Source organism: Ambystoma mexicanum, chromosome 1p, assembly GCF_040938575.1.
Source record: "Ambystoma mexicanum isolate Mex_15411 chromosome 1p, UKY_AmexF1_1, whole genome shotgun sequence".
Lineage (NCBI taxonomy): Eukaryota > Metazoa > Chordata > Amphibia > Caudata > Ambystomatidae > Ambystoma > Ambystoma mexicanum.
Window position 1 is genome coordinate 416,849,857 of NC_090921.1, and position 18,156 is coordinate 416,868,012.

Genomic DNA, 18,156 nt, shown 5'->3' on the forward strand with positions numbered 1-18,156 from the left:
GGACGTGGCTATCCGGTACCGTGTTGAGCCTGTCCTGAGTGGGATAGGTTTGCTTCAACGGGGCATGCCAGGTGACCTGCAGTCTTTTCGTGGAGAGACTGCATGTCGTCTCACATGCCTCCTTGACCACGTTGACCTACTGGGACGGGTCACCGGTGCTGGATTCCTCCGTGTGCTGGACCTTCTTGCGAACCCCTCCTCACCTGAACCCCCTACGCGCCAGTCGTCCTCCATGCCATCTTCCCACTGATGTATCACCTGGGTACCCTGTGGAGCTGCCTCTGACCCAGCGGCCAGGCTGGTGGAGAACACATCCCTGCCACAGTCGGGAGTCGGACGTCCAGCAGGGGTGGCCACCACGACAACTGCACCCCAGCCGGAGGACATGCAGGCAGCAAGAACCAGGGCGCAGGCACAGACACAGGAGCAGCAACGTGGTGGGAGCAATGATGGCTCGGGGCCTTCAACATCGGAGGGGCAGGCATCGGCCATAGGGCAGGAGGACCCCGGATTTCAAGTGTCTTCCGTGTGGCAGCGGTTGGGCCACGCTATAGATGTGGAGCGGCAGTGGGCGGAAGAGGCACGGCTCACAATGGTCAGGGCCGAGAACTCCATGCGGAGGGCCCTGAGGCGGGCCGTGTGCCTCGAGGCAATTCGCAGGGAGTTGGAGGTGAACATGTCGTCGTCCCTGCGAACCCTCGGGGCCATGGAAGAGGACCGCCTCCAGGACATTGAGCAGGAGTTCGATGATGCCCTGGCCCGGGACATCCAAAAGTGAGCTGTTGGACTAGCCCGCTGCCATTGTAAATAGTTTTTAGAGTTAGATGTCCTTTTCCTTTAATTTGTGGTCAATGGACTATGCCACACACATTTGTATATAGTTTTTTTTATTAGGTAGTTTCTTAGGTAGGTTTCATTTCTTTCGTTGGGCTCATGGACCCTTGACAATGGATTGTACATAGTTGGACAATGGATTTATTTGAACTTTTTATTTGATTTTAAACATGGATTAATGGATTTTTCTTTTGGACCATGGATTGTACATAGTTGGACAATGGATTTTTTTGAACTTTTTCTTTTGATTTAACCATGGACCAATGGATTTTTCTTTTTACGTTTCATTCGGATTTGTGTTGGTGGAGGATTACTTTGGATTGGTTATACTTTTCATTTACTCATCTTTTGCACATGGTTTTCATTTCATGTTTGTTATTCTTTCATTTCATTGCTTTATTTTTGTACATAATACATTTTCATATTTTAGTTCCATGTGTGGGATTCACTCATTGGGTTGATGCATGTGAAAATGTGGGTTTACACAATCAATCCCAACCGGTGTGTGTGTGACGGACATGTGTTGATGTACAGAGTTGGTTTGTGTCTTGAGATAGGCATGTCAGTGTGGGGTGGATTGGGAAATCATTGCATCTCAAGAATGGGGTGGCGTGCTGTGGTATTCGGGTGTAGAGGTGGGCCATGATTGTGCATCTTTACTTCATGTAGGGGGGACATGAGTGGGGGCCTGCCTGCAGGTGCCCCTCACTGCTGGGGGTGGGGGTGCTGGGGGACATGAGTGGGGGCCTGCTGGCAGATGCCCCTCACTGCTGGGGGGGTGGGGATGCTGGGGGACATGAGTGGGGGTCTGCTGGCAGGTGCCCCTCACTGCTGGGGGGTGGGGGTGCTGGGGGACATGAGTGGGACATGAGCGTGGGCCTGCTGGCAGGTGCCCCTCACTGCTGGGGGATGGGGGTGCTGGGGGACATGAGTGGGACATGAGTGGGGGCCAGCTGGCAGGTGCCCCTCACTGCTGGGGGGTGGGGGTGCTGGGGGACATGAGTGGGGGTCTGCTGGCAGGTGCCCCTCACTGCTGGGGGATGGGGGTGCTGGGGGACATCAGTGGGACATGAGCGGGGGCCTGCTGGCAGGTGCCCCTCACTGCTGGGGGATGGGGGTGCTGGGGGACATGAGTGGGACATGAGTGGGGGCCTGCTGGCAGGTGCCCCTCACTGCTGGGAGGTGGGGGTGCTGGGGGACATGAGTGGGACATGAGTGGGGGCCTGCTGGCAGGTGCACCTCACTGCTGGGGGGTGGGGGTGCTGGGGGACATGAGTGGGGGCCTGCTGGCAGGTGCCCCTCACTGCTGGGGGGTAGGGGTGCTGGCAGGTGCCCCTCACCGTGGGTGGGGGTGCTGGGGGACATGAGTGGGGGGGCCTGCTGGCAAGTGCCCCTCACTGCTGGGGGACATGAGTGGGGGTCTGCTGGCAGGTGCCCCTCACTATGTGCTGGGGGACATGAGTTGGTGATTACTAGTGCAAGGTGACATGTGGCTTGGCTGGGGGGCATGCCCATGTTGGATGGGCTGCCTGCGGGACATGACCAGGGCTGCAGGGTAGTCCCCTGTGGTGTGGGCTGCCTGCAGGGCCCGTGGAGGGGGTAGAGGGCACACCTGGGAGGGCCCACACTGCCAATTCACGTGTAGGACTCCCTGCGCACCCCCGAAATACACGTACCCCGCTCTGAAAGCAAAATCGCGTGTGAAACTTCCCGTGAACCCCAGTAATACGCGTACCCCACTCGCACAGGGCCTGTCGCGTGTGAAACTTCCCGCGAACCCCAGTAATACGCGTACCCCACTCGCACAGGGCCTATCGCATGTGAAACTTCCCGCGAACCCCAGTAATATACGTACCCCACTCGCACAGGGCCTACCGCGTGTGAAACTTCCCGCGAAACCCAGTAATACACGTACCCCGCTCGTACAGGGCCTACCACGTGTGAAAATTCCAACGAACCCCAGTTATGCACGCACCCCGCTCGTACAGGGCCTACCACGTGTGAAACTTCCCGCGAACCCCAAAAATACAAGTACCCTGCTCGCACAGGGCCTACCGCGTGTGAAACTTCCCGCGAATGAGCGGGGTATGTGTATTTCAAGGGGTGCGTGGGGAGTTTTACACGCAATTGGCCTGGCGCGAGTGGGGTACGTGTATTCCGAGTGGTGCGCGGGGAGTTTTACACGCATTTTTGTGGTTGGGGGGATGTATGCTGGTCCACTGGCCTGTGCGCCATGTACTGGATTTGGGCGCTGTTCATGGCGCACGGGGCGGGGTTGGGGGCGTAACTGGCGCTGCTGCAGAGTCGCTGCGCCACGGCTGCTTAGTGATGTTAAAATCCATGAATACGCTGTGCACCGAAATGGGTTTTGGCGCACGCAGCTGGTGCAGACAGCCGCACGCGCACACTGTGCGCCAGCCGCGTGCACCACTTGTGCGCTGAATTATATGAATTACCCCGAATTTATGTAATGAAAACGACACTGAAATAGAAAAACGAACCAAAAGAGCATTCATTTTAATGTTATGAGGCAAAGTAATTAATAACGTAGAAAAATAGGATTTAAAAATAATCGCATCCCCTTCACCGGGGTGGGCAGTGCTGTGATCTAGGTGTAAAATATCATAATTGTCTAGGAGGGCCTGAACCAACACCGGATCAGAAAAATCCCTAATCCAAGTTTCTAACACAGAGAACATTGCTGTTAAAAGCAGAAATTAAATCATAACAAAAGGCTACAGGGGCAAACAGAAATCATAAATTAATCAGACTGCATCTATATATACCATTGTTCAAGGTACTCGCAAAAATAGAAGGTTTAAAAGTAATTGGCAACACTGTGTCAGAAGGAGTCAGACCCAGAATAGCCTCGTATTAATTTCGAGATGTTTGGTAGAGTAAGAGTAAAGACGTAAAGCCGGGCCTGCGCACAGACGGGCTTGCGTTTGGTGCGACTTCGGCGCACAGATCGCACCTGCAGAGCTCGTCTGCTGCACTTCCGGTCAGTGGCTCCAATTTGATGACACATGATATTGCACTGAGCCAATCCAGGAGAGCCTGCCAATAGGCAGCAAGAGAAGACTTGAAAGCAGGCAATGAAAAAGAAAAAAGAAATCTGATTTTCGGGAACGAGCCCCAAAAGTCGTGGGAGGCCAGGCACCTTCCTCCCGAACGAATTGGGTCACAAGGAAGCAAGGTCTAAAGTAAATTAAAATAAAAGCAACATAAGAAATAAATTAAAGGAAAATACATGCTTAACTTAAATCAAACAAGAATAAACAGAATAAAAACAATAGCCAATGCACGTAGCAACGGCAGCAGTACCTGCTGGTATCCTAGGGCAGCATCAAACACTGCACCTGCTTCATCGATCTCCAGTGTTATTTCCCATCGCATAGCCACCTCATAGATCGTGTGTCCGCTGCTTTTATTAGCGATTCGTTTTATGCTGTTGCCTCTTCTTTTCCTCTTCTATGCTGTTGCCTACGCGAGTGGGCTGTTTATTGTTATTTTTATTATATTTTTATTATGTTGTAATGCGCGTCCCGATGCGCGCAGGTCGGTTCGAAGCTTTAGCTTCAGAACCGACGCGCTCTGGCCTCTCTCTTTTGTATATTTCACCACCGGTCAGCCCGCCTACTTCAGATCCGTCACGTGCGAGCCTGACAGAAGCTTTCGCTTCAGACCCGACGCGCGGCGGAGGGCTCTCAATTTAATTGAGGCGTTCTATGGTGAGCGCCGACCGGCCCTCCCTCCCCAGGCATCACGCACACAGACGTGGCAAGGCTTTAGCTTTGGTCCCAATGCAAGGGGGTCGGGGAGGGGGCTTCACTAAGTTGTGCGCTTTCCTAGTGGGGTAGCTTAATGAGTGCATGTTTACATGTATGAGGCCCTGGGGTTCTCCCTGTCATTTTCAGTAGCAAAAAGCACAGTGCAACACAGGGGTATCCAGTTAAAGTACCGAATACAAAAGGATCAAATGCCAAAGGGTTGCCTCAATTTGACCTAAAACAAAAGGGTCGATTTTTATTTTTTTTTAATTTTTTTTAATTTTTTTTTATTTTATTTTTATAAATTGATATTTTTTGGGGTTTCCGTTTTGGAAACCAAAAAAAAGAAGAAAAAAAAAAATTCGACCCTTTTGGTTTTCCGTCCTTTTGATTCGACCCTATGGTCATTCGATCCTATGCATTCGAAACTTTGACCTAGATCCCAACACAGGTTTGAAACACGGCACTGTGTTTAGGAAATACTTTTTTGTGTTAAGCGTGTTATAAGACAACAGTTATAAAAATAGCTTAAAGCTGGCATTTTTGCCGCCAGTGTCCCACTCAGCAGCCTGGCAAGAGTTTTTCGTTTTAGGTGCTGCGCATGTGGAGGAGGGGGTCATTGTTTCTCATTTAATAATAAGCAGGATAGGAGCGCCATGTATCATCCAGCTCCCTAACGATTCTTGAATAAATAAAAAATCATAAGTTTCTTCATTTAATATGGCAATATAGTTATATTGTCCCTGAATTTCGGCACAGGTGATTTAAGTGCCACTTCCTGCTCGGCTTCGAGCTTTGCCAGAGTTCTAATGCAAGGTTACTCCCTCGTGTGCTGCTGGTTATCACACCCTGCTAGGGTGAGCAACTTGAGGTGCGCTTGCTCAGCGTATTCCTCTGTTACAACACTAGGTTAAGCTGTGTGTGAAGCACATTAACGCGTACCTGTTGGGAATTACATTGTTTTTATTTATTTATTGTCCTTCAAAGAAAAGAGACTGGCTGGAGAAGGAGGACATTAACAGACCTATAGGGGGGCGTTGCCTTCCTATCCAGCCATCACTCAGACCTCAACCCTATGCTAACCTAGTATTTCATGGACCCATTACCACAATTTTTTGTCAGTCACCCTTTCCCATTAGACCCCGTAGATACTTTAATAATGTAAACATGTTCAGGACAAACTCGGTCCGTCCACTTCCCTTAGGCATTTCTCCTCCCCAACAATGGATCAGATGTGGGAGTCCCCACAGTTCCAGTTGGTTATTAATTGGCCTGCTGGCTTATTTTTCCGCTACTGCTCCCACAGTCCTTATTTCTTCTACAGATAGTTTTGAGGACTCTACTTGCCTTTATAAAGGCACTAAAGATCTAGGGTCCTTTTTTTCTTTTCCCTCATCAAAGTGACAGTCCTCGGGTGCACTGTCATCCTCTTGCCTGGTGAGCGGACCCTTGCAACATTGATCGAGCAGTACTTGGTATCCTTCTTTGCTCTAAAGGAAAAGGGAAAGGTCCTAAGTAGGGGATACATGAAGACTGGAAGAGTGGTAACTGTGTGATTGGGTCAGATATTCCAGTTTACTCAACTGGCTAAAGGGGGGAAGTATCCTCTGATTTCCCTATTGACGTGCAAGTACTGCGGGCCTCATTTTGAGATCTGTTTGCCTGCTTTTCAACGCCAATGCCTCTATCCTTCAAGAGCGGCGTGTATACCCCTCATGTGTCTTTATCCTAATATGGCAATTAGTCAATACCAATATTAAAGATTTTTGCGGGAGGAAGGATGGCTCAAGGGCAACGCATTCCTCCTGGAAGCAAGACAACGCAGTGCAACCCAGGTTCGGATCCTAATACAGTACTTGGAAACCACTCGATGGTATTAGGGGTGGGGGCATTGACCAAAATATCATTTTAGAACCTGCCCCTATAGCCGTCCTCCCAAGGCTCTGCCTGTCTCCGTTAATACATCAAGCGGTGTGAGCTATTTCTCCTCTGCTTGAGGAGTTCAACCCCAGTTTTTACCCTCAGGGTGTTTATTTCAGTCCATTATCCCATTGTCAGTTTTTCCCTTGACCCTTCCCCTAGTGGCCGGCGAAGCCAAGCAGGATTTCATGCATGCAGAGGTCACAAGCCTCATTTTTTCTCGAGGGGCGGTGGTCCCAGCATCCCTTCAAAGCCCTCAATTTCTGAGCATGATAGCTCTGCTCCCAAGCTCCTTCCCCTTTTCAGGTGGATTGCATAATAAGGTTACACCTCAGGGATGCGCACCTGATGGGTTTTTTCTGTTTCCTCAGCTGGGGTGCTTCTTCAGTACAATTGCAGGGCTTGCACTGGGTTGTTTGCCTCCCGTCTGTTTGCCCTTTTATGTTTTTGTCCGCTTCCTGGTATTTCACCAGGTTAGTAAAGCTGCTGATGGCTCTCCTCAGGTCTAAAGCGACTCGGATAATATTCTTCTTTTTGGCTCAAGACTTCTTAAGTTTCTCCAGACTCCTATGGAGTTAGCGGTGCCCCTTTTACATTTGTGGGGGGTTTGGTTATAAGTGCAAAAGAGTCCATTTTGAAGCAGCGCAAGATGTCCAATTTTTGAGCTTCAACATGGACCCCAGGCTCTGCATCTTTCCCCTTCTGGGTTGCAGGTTTTTCTTGGATAGTGAAGTAAATTAATCTGTTATGTTCAATGATCACCAGGGATTCAGTGGTTTTATAAATAAGGTCTTTTATTTATATCCGGTGACGACCCCCGGGAGGGACTCCACCAACGTCCACAGCCTTGTCTTATCCCTGTCTCTCCCTCGCACTCGGAACCCAGAACCCCTGAGGTTAGGGATCCACATTCCGAGCGCACGGACACACAGCAACATACTAACATTATAATATGCAATAACTCTGGGCAACTTGTTTCCATCTATGTAACATTGATATCCTAACACCTCCTTCCTTTCCTTGAACTAATGATTGAAAAACAATGTCTAAACATATAACTGAAACATATGTACTATAAACTTAAGATAAGGTAAACCTCTGACTAAGTGAAAATATCTTACATTGTACTGGTAATATTATGTCTGTAGGAGATAATGGATTTGGTGACACCATATGCAAGTCCATCACTCCCTTCCATTGCTGAACTTGACAATTGCTACTCTCTCCTTGTTCCAAATGCCACCACCTCTGACCAGTACTGATGAGCCTAAATCCTTTACCACTTGTTTAGGCTCAGAGTATAAAGATGCTCCTTTGCGAACTTTGGTAGGTAATTTGATTTTGATCCACTCACCTTCATTAATCCTAAATTCCTTACAACAATTTTTCCGATCATATCTTTCCTTAGATTTAACTCCCGCTTCATACATTCTGCTCCTCACTTTTTCCACCTCTACACCAACCATCTTGGATTTTCCCATCCATCCAGGACATAGATGCGAATTAGGTTTCCTACCTCTCAAAATCTCAAATGGCGTTAGCCCTGTGACGCTATGAGGTGTTATTCTATACTGGAATGTCCTTTCCATCGCTGTCCTAAACCAATCCCCACCGGTAGCTACCGCTATCCTTATGGCTTCCATCAGTGTCCTATTGAAGCGTTCAACGCAACCATTACTTTGGGGATGATAGAGAGAGGTGTTTGCCTGTTCAATTCCATTCTTTTCCAAAAATTCTCTAAATTCCTTGGATACTAATTGGGATCCATTATCCGACAAACATTTCCTAGGAAAACCCTCTCTCCAAATAATTCGCATCTATGTCCTGGATGGATTTTCCCATCCATCCAGGACATAGATGCGAATTAGGTTTCCTACCTCTCAAAATCTCAAATGGCGTTAGCCCTGTGACGCTATGAGGTGTTATTCTATACTGGAATGTCCTTTCCATCGCTGTCCTAAACCAATCCCCACCGGTAGCTACTGCTATCCTTATGGCTTCCATCAGTGTCCTATTGAAGCGTTCAACGCAACCATTACTTTGGGGATGATAGAGAGAGGTGTTTGCCTGTTCAATTCCATTCTTTTCCAAAAATTCTCTAAATTCCTTGGATACTAATTGGGATCCATTATCCGACAAACATTTCCTAGGAAAACCCTCTCTCCAAAATAATTGTTCTAAGAATTTTGTAACACTGCTGCTGGATATGTCTCTAAGTAGACATATTTCCGGCCATTTGGACAGTAAATCTATGACCACCAGCAGATAACTGTCTCTGGTCCCTCCTATGTTAAATGGTCTTAAAAGATCTATAGCTATCTCATCCCATGGTACCCGCGGACTTTCCCTGATAACCATGGGTACTTTTTGTACACTTAAACCCTTGTTTCCCTCCAAGCACTCTGAACACTCCTTAACTTGCTCTTCAATATCTTTATCAATTCCAGGCCACCAGAACTCAGATCTTATTATACCTTTGGTCCTAGCTAGACCTAAATGTCCCTCATGGGCTATTTCTAATGCCTGTTTCCTCATACCTTGAGGAACTATCATTTGATGTCCTCTATGTAGATATTTGCCATTGATCCATAAATCTCCTTTAACTCTGGCAAATCCACCCATGTCACCTTTATAGTTCATTATTCTGTTTTCTTTAATCAATGTTAGTATTTTCTGGTACATTAAATCTTCACTACTAGCTTTATCCCACTCGTCCTTTTTTAGGGAATCATGTACCTGGAAAATCTCAAATGTTTCCTCCTGATCTGATTGGTCTATACTGCTATGGCCTTCTCCGTGAACAGATCTTGACAAGGCATCTGCCACTACATTGACTTCCCCACTAATGTGAATCATGGTAAATTGCAAACCTTGAAGAGCCGTGACCCACTTCATAATGCGTCTCGATACTCCTTCCAGCCCACCTTTTGTAAAAATACTAACTAGTGGTTTGTGATCAGTGCAAATCTTAAATTTCCTTCCCCACAGAAACCTTTTGAATTTTTCAACTCCCCAGATGCAAGCCAGCGCTTCTTTCTCGACTACCGAATATCTAATTTCAGGATCTTTAAGTGACCTTGAGGCAAATGCTATAGTGTGCAAACCTTCAGAATCTTCTTGCATCAGAACTGCACCTATGCCATGCTCACTAGCATCTACAAATAGTACTGTGGGTTTCCCTTCTTCAAATGTCTTTAGAATGGGAGCATTGGTTATGGACTTTTTTATCATTTCAAACTCCAACTTACATTCTTCACTCCATTTAAATATCACGCCTTTGCGAGTAAGTCTTCTCATGTGTCTTGACATGCCTGACAAATTCTTGATGAATTTGCCATAGAATTCAACTAACCCCAAAAACGACAACACTTCTGCTTTAGATTTGGGATCTTCCATTTTCCTTATTGCTTCAATAGCATCCTCTTTGGGTTTAACTCCCTCAGCAGTAATCTCGTGACCTAAATAAACCACTTTACTTGCTTTGAATGTACACTTCTCTGATGCTATTGTTAGACCAGCTTCTCCTAATATGTCTAGCACCCTTTTTAACCGTCTATCATGTTCCACCTCATCACTGCCACATACTAAAACATCATCTTGGTAGTACATTACCCCTTTTTCTCCACTTAATAACCTGTACATTATACTCTGAAATACACTCGCAGCTGACACCAAGCCAAACGGCATACGTACACATCTAAATAAACCATTGGGAGTGATGAATGCTGTTAAATCTCTGGAATCTGGATGCAATTCTATCTGGTGATAGGCAGACTTCAGGTCTAAAATTGAAAATATTTTGGATCCAGAGACACCCACAAGTAGGTCATCTATCCTGGGTAATGGAAATCTATCTGCCACCACCATACTGTTCAGATGTCTTAAGTCAATACATATCCTCAAAGATCCAGAGGATTTTCTGACTACCACAATGGGACTCACCCATTCTGAAGAATCTATTCTCTCAATAACCCCTTCATTCTCCATTCTCTTTAATTCATCTTCTACACCGTCCTTGAGTGCCAGGGGAATGGTGCGCAATCTCGCAATCTTAGGAACCGCCCCCTTTTTTAGTCGTATCTTATGAACAAATCCTTTCATGCATCCAAGCTTTTGTTCCTTTTCAATCAGTCTCTCACCACTCACTGTTAAGACCTGTTCGGGATGACCTGCTTCAAGTCTGATTTTTAGCTCAGCTTGATCACTCCACGAGAGTAACTCTCCCCCTTTGTTGGCAACATAAATAGTAGTGGTGGCTTTCCTATCTTTAAACTGTAGTTTAGCGTCAAAATATCCTATTATCTCTATCGGTTTGTCACCATATGCATTCGCCTTAATTTTGTTTTCTCGTAATGTACAGCAATTAAATCTCTCTTTCCATACCTGCACTCCTATTAATGTGTAGTCTGCCCCACTATCCATCAGCATCGATATTTGTATCCCATTAACCAATACTATGGCATAAGGCTTTTTCCTCTTCACTTTCCCATCAATGGCGTTCACCATAAACACCACTTCTCTACCACCTTCTATATAACCATCTTCCTCATTATTTACACTAACATCAAAGACTTGACCTGAATTGAAATTAAAGTTTTTACAACATCTGGCAATGTGTCCACGTATGCCACAATTGTTGCATATAATGTGCACTGCAAAACACTCCTTGTCCGATGCTACATGTGAGAAACTCCCACACCGGAAACACCTTCTTGTTGTGGAATCTCTGTTTGTCATTGTCTCTCTAAAACCTCTGGAGAAATTAGACTCTCTGGAAAAATTCTTGTTGTCTTTGACTAACCCTTGACGATTCCAAATTTTTCCCACTGGAGGTCTACTCTCTTGTCGATCTTCACCTTTTTTCCCAGCCTGGAACTGTTTCCTTGGAAAACTTGAGCTCATCCTCGGATTAACTTTTGATACTTTCTGAACTGCTCCCTCATTTTCCTCCAACTTGGGTTTCTCAATGTTTGACTGATTGTCTGCTTGGAGTAACTTTATACATTTATCAGTGTGTTCCACCATCTTTGCAATCTCTATAGCTCTATCCAATGTGGGATCTTTCTCCTTCCATAGTTCTTTTCTAATATTGTCGTTGTTGCATTTGATCATTAATTGATCGCGTATGTGTTCTTCCTGACAGTGATTAAATCTACATTTCACCGCTAATCCCCTCAGAGCTGTAATAAAATCTTCTATGTTCTCTCCATTCTTTTGCCCCCTGGTGGCAAATTTGTACCTCTCTAAAATGATGTTTTCCTCTATTTTATAATGTTTGTCCAGCTTGGCTAATGCCTTCTCATATGGGCCTGTGTCTGGTATATCTATAGGTTCTGGTAATTTTCTTAGAACTTCCTGACCTGCTGTCCCAAGACAATGAAATAACAAGGCTTCTTTCCTTTCATTGGAATAATTAGGCCCAAACACTGCTAACGCATATTTGTGGAAACCTTCTTTCCAATCTATCCATCGTACTCTGGGTTCTCCAGGTGAAGATAAGAAAAACACCGGAGCTGGAACATTTGCCATTATTTAATGATGCCGGTGACTGTAGTTACTATGCTGTGGTACTATTGGTTTAATCTTTTGCCAACTTTCCCTCTTTCACTCTTGTAAATACTGTGAAATTTGTAACTCACCAGCTAGGTTATAGTATGTGGGGCTGTCCGCTCGTTCTGCCAGTCTTGCAACGTTCGTGAGCATAAATTCGCCCGGCGTCCAGCTGGTTTCCTCTCTCTGTTAATCGTCTAGCGATGCGTCGATAAGCGTTCCGCTGTGCTGATTTGTTCTTCGTTGTTTACTTTTGGCTGCCACTCCGTATGTGCGTTCTCTTTTGTTGCGTGTAGACGTCGATCACGGCGTTCGTCACGCCGTAGGGTCCTCTTTTCAGCTGACTCAGTGCGTCGTTGGGTCCTGCTGTGGAACGCTACCGGTGCGTATAGCGGATCCAGATTAGCATGCGCACGCAAGTGTTTCGGCTTTAAATGTAAACACTTCACGTGTTGACTTCTTTTCTACCAGTCTTTCATACTGTAATTTTCTGTGATAAATAATTATCGCCGGTACCTGTATTCCAGTTCGGGTGCCTGTAATCCAAACAGTTCTCCCAAGCGTATGTCGATGCGTGGCCGCTCACTCTTCTTTTACGATCCGTAGCCTTTCTAGCTGATCGTACCGGGGGTCGTCTGAAAAATCCTCCATCCTCGTCGCCAGTTGTTATGTTCAATGATCACCAGGGATTCAGTGGTTTTATAAATAAGGTCTTTTATTTATATCCGGTGACGACCCCCGGGAGGGACTCCACCAACGTCCACAGCCTTGTCTTATCCCTGTCTCTCCCTCGCACTCGGAACCCAGAACCCCTGAGGTTAGGGATCCACATTCCGAGCGCACGGACACACAGCAACATACTAACATTATAATATGCAATAACTCTGGGCAACTTGTTTCCATCTATGTAACATTGATATCCTAACAATCTCCTCCTCAAAGAAGGTAGGGTGGTGTTGGTGTTCCATCTTCCGTCCAAGTTATCTTCCGACACTCTCTATTGCAGGACGTTACAACACCTCAACATCAATCATCCTCTCAAGAGTCGGTTTTTCTGTTCCCCGAGAGCAGATGGAGACTCTTTTTGTTGTTCAAACTATTAGCTGCCTGGATAGCAGGGTAAACATTTTGGTTCCCCTTCCGGAGGTCGTTCAGGAATAAGATTCCAACAGAGTGTGCTGGGGGTGCCAGGATAGTTCTGTTTTTTCCTCAAGCGGAAGTTAGTCCTCTTCTTGTAGGAAACTTCATATTAACTGTGTAGTGCAGCTAGCGGGTTTTGTCGTTTACCGTTTTTTCAAGGGATTAATTGTGTCCTCCTTAGGTTGGACTAGGTTTCCTCTATGCGATGCATTTATCATTTGGGGGGAATAAGGTCCAAGCCCCTAGCACATTTGGCAGGGGTATTTAGTTTTGGTCAGGGATCGGGACATTCTGTTAAAGCGGAATGTATTCCGGAGTAAGAGACTTTGTTGCGGTTTAGAATTCCAGACATCTCCATGATGGGAGCGACTGGATGTAAGTCAGGTCTCTCTTTGCTGAGTCTTCTCTAAGTTCAGGTGTAGGTAAATATCTCTCCCTCTTGTCATGATAGCAGACTACTTGTTCAAGGGCTCAGAAAAACGACACCGCTAGCGTTGCTTGCCCCACCCCCTTGTTTGGCCTTTCCAGGCGTGGTTCTCAACTTTCTGGATTGGGCAGTGGATATGATTTGTATTCTCTTTCTCCTCCAGAGGCTTCTCTCCGACTCGTGAAGTCCCTCTTGAGCCGGTCATTAAGGGTCTCCGTCTTTTATGATTTGGAGGTTTCAGTTCTTCTTGGGGGAACCAGGGGTTTCACAGAAATATCTCTGGGTCATCAGGGTTTCTTGGGAGGCCTCTTCTACGTTAGGCTACTATTTAGCAGGTATCTGCTAGGTTACATGGTGTGTGGCTCAACTCTTCCATCCCGCTTCGGCCTCTGGAAGAAGCAATACATTTCTGGTGGAATGAGTTTAGAAAAGCTTACAGGTATATAAAGGGGTTAGATATGTCTGGGGGCGTTTTGTGGTTAAGGGTGAGCCACAGGGTAGGCTCTTCTGGGTGCACAGGGCCCTCAAGTTCATTTGCATTAAGGTCCCACTTGAAGCTAGAGTTTTGGTTCCCTGAGATGTTAATAAGGTGTCCCATTTCTCCCGCTCTTGGCCTTCTAATGAAGATTTGTCTTTCCAACAATTGTCTTCCAGGATTGCCATTTGGTTATGTCTTGTTTTTCTATATGACCTTTTCTGTTATCAAAGTATTGGATGTGGCCAACAAACGTTCACCCCTCAGGGAGTAACTTTCTTTATCTCCAGTGTTTACCTTCTTACTATTATTATCTAGGTTTTCCAGTAGATGGTATGTGTTTGAGTGTTTGAAATGTTTTGAGTTGAAGACGGATGAGATTAGTACTCCTAATACCTCTCAGCTGCTAATTACTATACAAAACCCTTTTGGCCGGTGTCCCTCCCCTCCCTCCCCTTTAGTCGGGTGGATTCAGTGGAGTTCTGAGGGATTATGGAATTGGCACATCTTCCTGGGTTCTTGGCAGGTAAGTCTGCTATACCATCTAGGACAGCTCCTGTGGGGGGCTTAGCCTAGAGAAGAATTTTGTAAGCAACTGATGGGTCAACAATCAAAACATTTGAAAACATGTATCTGATTTTATTGTATTGTCACTATTGTATTGATCGTGTTCCAATTAATATGTTGCAAAGGCTTCAAACTTGCATAATATGAAGCCTCCTGTCTTGTCATAGAATGGCTAATCCCCCTCACTAAGGTGTGAAGGGGGTTTAGATTCTATTAAAGACAAGGAGGTGAGTATTATCCCACCCACACACCCTGTTGTTTCTTGTTCTTACAGCTTCAGGCTGAGATGTTATGTTCAGGAGAGTTTTGTCGCAGTTACAAGATAGTGTGTGATCCTGGAACTTCGTTGGATCCTGTCTATATGATATATCATCTGATCTGCGCAGTGGACGTCTGATTTGAGACAGCTGCAGAAAGAGGATTTGGGACTAGAGTAAAGGGCTTATATAGAGGAGGGTCACTACTCATTGGTCATCTGCAGGGCATGACCTGTCCTCCATGTTGGATTGGGGTTCCTCCTTACATTGGCATAGAACTATATTTAGTTCTGTTATTCAAACTTTTTTGTTTGTAAATGTTTTTTCTTTGCTGCTGTGGTTTCAGAAGTAAAGATTGTTACGCATAATACTCGCCTCTTTGTCTTTAATAGAATCTAAACCCCCCTTCTCATGTTAGTGAGGGGGATTAGCCATTCTTGTATCTGAACAAAGAACCACTTGGGGGTGGTTGTTTATTAAATATTATTGCCCAATCCTGCCAGCAATACCTTCAGATCTGTGCCCAGAAACCGGTCTCATGGGCCAGACCAAAGTGAGGGACAATAAGGAGGTTTACGGCCATATAACTGCCTCTATATCACCTGCAAGGACAGTTGGTAAGATGAGGCCCAATTTTAGTAATTTGTCCCTATGGGTTATGGAAACTCCAAGATGGCCGCCGAGCAACAGATGCTTGTTAAACGAGAGGCAATTGTCCTTTCTTTGTTTTGTGAGCAACCACAGTGAAAGGGATCACAGGAAGGGCCCGGAGTACGAGGCTTAGGTCGGGTGGTGGTTTATCATACATGCCAACATTCCAAGACACCTGGGAGGGAGATTTTGTGAGAGAAATCTGGAGATGTAATTTTCCCCACGGGAATGCCTTGGTGCTGGAATTATTTTGGGCAAGAGAATGTAAAAAAAATAGCAGTATTTTTCTGGTTGCGTATAAGAAACTGAATGCAATTTCCCTGAATCCCAATTTTAGAAAACGATGTATTCGAAATATGTAATGTTTTCGAATATTTAAACATTGCTTGTTGGGAAATGTTTATTTGTTGGGAGCCGTAAATCACTAATCCCCAACGGCCTTGTGCAGAAGTACAGAATAAATTAAGTGAATCCATGGAACGTTGAATGTTGGGTTTTGTGCTTCACTTTTTTCAAACGAATGCATGATATAAGAACACTCGTACAAGTAAACCAGGGGGACATTGCCTTTTGAGAGCAGTTTTTCAAGCACTGCAGAGCCCCTGTGTTGAAGTGCTGACCATGTTGAATGAACCAGTGTCAAATTTAAACTCTCTTTATCCCCGGTAGACGAGCAATAGTGTCAACTTTCTTGAAATGGCGATAAAATATAATTTTCTTTTGTATGCCTGAGTCTGGCGTCATCTTTTGTAGTTTTACATCTGATAATGACTCTGTATGGCTCAGTCAATGTGCATGTGAAATCTCCAGGCTATGGAACTCTTCTGACATTAAATCACATTTTGGTTTAAGAGCATCCTGCTCACTTGGCTCACTCGGCATATATGAGGTCTCTGGTCACATTTTACGAATCCTTAATCTGTTTTTGTCAAATCTCAATTTTGAAATTCAACAAACTACTTGCATCTAACTTGCACTGGAAAGTAATGACATTTTAGCGTCTGTAGCGCTGAAGAAGGGTTGCCCGCTCGCCTTCAAAGTCCAAAGCTAACCTATCCCTAACCAACTGGACCTACACAATTTCCCATCACCCAAATGTCAACTATTTTTTAAACTATAATACTTGTTAATTAATTTTTCCTATTTTCAATGCTGGCTGCAACCAGATGGCATATGAATTTCAATATGTAAACCTGTCCTGCTTTAGTTGCTCAACACATCCCTCTTCCAAAGCCAAATCTAAGTTCTTTATATTCTCAAACCGGGCAACGCACTCTACAAAAGTCATATCCAACTATGACGACCTACTGGCAATTGATGCCACACTACCCAAGGAAATCAAACTTAAACGCCCATAACTTGCCTAATGGATGAGTCAACAACTGAATAAGGCACTTCATATCCAAGGACGGTAACGTTAGTTTACAAATCGGAGAAATGCATTTACACAACATTTTAGCATTTAACAAATAAGTATCCTTTAATTTTTTTTACATTATGTTTAATTCAAATATCACCTTTTCGATTACTTATCCATAGTCATTTTAGAACACTTTGCACTTTCGATCACTTATTTTCGGTAAAATCCCCTACATATTTTTCAAGGAAAAAAAAAAAGTTGTGAGTTTCCCGCCTAAATCGGGAGGGTTGGCATGTATGGTTTATTCAAGACTGCAACAATGACGTGCAACTCAAAACCAGAATGGCAGAAAGTCTTCTTAATTCAGAAGAGTTCTACAAAAGCCTGTGTGTGTCTCCCCAGCGTGTCTTTTGTACAGCGTTGGCCAATTGAATAATATCTTGTTCAGTGAGTGGCCTTTCCCGGATAGAGACAGAGTGGATAGTTACCAAGATACCACAGAGGTGAAATAGACCAGGTGGTTGTCCCGGTGCCTGATTAGCTCCTGATTTACCTCCCTGCCTTAGGTCCTGAACCTATAACCTCCCAACCCAGTCTTGCTCCCATACTCACCGAGCCAATGCTCACTTGTGCCTACAGGCCTAGCCCTGCATCTCACCTTAAGCATGCAAGCTGGCTGTCACGTAACCTCCTTGATGTTCCGCCACATGTGTGCGCCTCCGACTTCTCACACACAACTAACAGGCATGTGCTGTCTTACTGTATGCCTGATGCCTCTAAGAGGCTTCTGACTATCCTGCTCTCTCTCTTCCTGTTTCATCACCTCCCCAACTGCCACTCCTTGCCCTCCTGTGCCTTCTTTCTGGAGGTTCTCCACCTTCCCCCTTATTTATCTTCTCTGACCTCTTTTGGCTTGCTACCTTTTTGACCCCTCTTTTGTGACCTCCCCTCCTGCCCAGCTCCAACCCCTCCTGCACCTCCAACTCCTGCTGCACCTCCAACTATTCCTGCACTTCCAATTCCTCCTGCTCCAGAAATGTCACCGCTCCTCTGCTCACTTCTCTACTACCCCAAACCCACAACTTGGATTTGGCCGGATTGCAAATGTGCACCTGAACGCAGATGCCTAGACTCACGTGCATTGCTACAGAAACCCACATCTGCTCCATGGTAGACTGCTTGTTCTCCGTGTGGCAATGAGCCTG